The sequence below is a fragment of the Rattus rattus genome, chromosome 2 (genome assembly GCF_011064425.1).
Source record: "Rattus rattus isolate New Zealand chromosome 2, Rrattus_CSIRO_v1, whole genome shotgun sequence".
NCBI lineage: Eukaryota > Metazoa > Chordata > Mammalia > Rodentia > Muridae > Rattus > Rattus rattus.
The window spans coordinates 15,642,839-15,644,831 of NC_046155.1; the positions used below are offsets into that span (position 1 = coordinate 15,642,839).

Below are 1,993 nucleotides of genomic sequence, written 5' to 3' on the forward strand. Positions count from 1 at the left end.
ATGCTACTGCTGTTAGGTTTTCCGTTTCTTTCTTTTGGAATAAGGTGGGGTGGGAATGCAAGGGCAGAACCCAGGGAAGTCAGGATTCCTTCAGGGTTCCTAGACTCATTAATAGAAGCACTGAAGAAAGGACTGGATTGGAAGCTCAAGGACAATTTTATTAGCGTTTAAAATGTGAAAAACAACAACAACAATCACAAAGACAGGGTAGGAAAGTTGTAAACCTTGGCAGCTGCCCAGAGGAGGAGCACGAACAAGAGAAGGAACAAAGGCCATGCCATTTAAGCTGTCAAGGAGATCAGACGGGTGGCAGACAAGCAGTCACCTGGTGAGAGGAGAGGTTTTTAGAGAAAAAGTAAGAAAACCCAAAATGTTGAGAAAACCCAACAGGTTGAGGCACATTCAGAAAAGAGAGAAGAATAAGAGAAGCAGAGCTTCTCTGAGTAATTCAGAAAAGTGGGTGACACGGCTGCAACCCTGGTCAATGACAGCAAATGAGCAGGGGCCTCTGGGGAGAAGAAGGTACTCGGTAAAGATCTAATTACTCTGCTTCTCTCTTTAGCATGCTTATGGTGAGCTTTCTGTCCTAAGGGTGGTCGCTTAGTGAACATCTACCCAGCTGGAATGTTACATTTTTGTTTTCTTTTAAACAATGTTTCTATGAATTCTTTGCTCCCCACCCCTCCAGTTTCTGGGAACTTTATTTTCCTTCCACGTTTGTTACTGTTGTTGTTCAGGTGCCTCAGAGCCACTCAGTGGTGACTCCAACCCACTCCGTGGTCTGTACTGTGCGAGCCTCTGAGTAGTGAACAGAGGCTGGCTGAGCACTCCAGTCTTCAGTAGAGAAGAGCGGATGGGTACAGAGGACACCCGCTCTCTGACCAGTCGGCCACTTCTGGCTTAGCAGCCGTGAGTGGGCTCAGGAGAGCTGCCGTCCATTCACCCTGAAATTCATCCTGGTCACAGCCTTCTCAGCAGCAGCCTGCTCCTCCTTCTCAACCTCCTCTGGGTCCGTACAGAGTAAAGATTAGGCATGACTTCCCACAGGTGCTCTCAGGAGAAAGGGCCACTCGTGTGGAATACCTTCCGAGCCTGCATCCAGCATGTCAGACCCACTAAGTGATCTTCCTTGTTGTTGCATAGGATGACAATGTCCACATAGCACTGAGGAGAATCTGTTACACAGAGCAGAGGTGGGCAGGTTGGCATTAGTTATCAGTGTGAGGGGCTGGTGGTCAGTCCTGCGGTCAGTCACCATTAAAAGAGGTAGCTCCCCCAAGGGCTGCTTGGATATGGTTAGTGAAGGCCTCAGCATAAAGCAACCAGCAGCGGGAGTGGCTCCAGTGGCAGCAGCTAATATCAGCATGGCTTGCTGACCAGTGTTCCAAGGGGAGAGGACGCTGAGATCAGCAAAGTTCTCAGTGGCAAGCATAGCCCAAGCTTCAAGCAACAGCTTCTCCCAGGTTCTCCTCAGACTTATGATGTAGACGCCATCACTTTTCCTTTTGTAGATGTCCTGCTCCATCTGAAAATCAGGTAGCTCCTAAGTGGGTTCCCGCAGCAAGGCATGTGAGGACATCTTCATTCTTCATCTGCAAGACATCAAGGGCTCTGGACATTGTGTAAACTTCCCTCTGAGTTAATACAGGAATCAAGAGCAATGCCTTACAAATGAATGCCCAGATTCATCCCTCGGCAGCACAGAAAGAAGTTATAATAGCTTTTTTGATCATACTCACCCCCCTCCCTGACTCTTCTCAGACCTTCCAAGAGAATATCTCATTTCCCCTCTCCCCTCCCTGTTCCCCTCCCCCTGTCCCTTCCCCCTGTCTCTCCCCCTTTCCCTTCCCCTCTCCCCTCCCCCTTCCTCTTCCCCTTCCTCTCTCTCCCATCTATCTAGTCCAATGTGTGTTAGCCTACCGTTCCTAGGCATAATGCTCACCCACAACAGAACTTTTTAACCCTTAATACAGACAGCCTTGAACCAAGGAAA

The 1,993-nt window shown here is 48.9% G+C and overlaps 1 pseudogene; it reads right to left on the reverse strand.

Moving 5' to 3' along the window:
* Nucleotides 1-742: 742 nt before the first annotated feature.
* On the reverse strand, nucleotides 743-1,619 carry LOC116892025 (annotated as a pseudogene).
* Nucleotides 1,620-1,993: the final 374 nt, after the last annotated feature.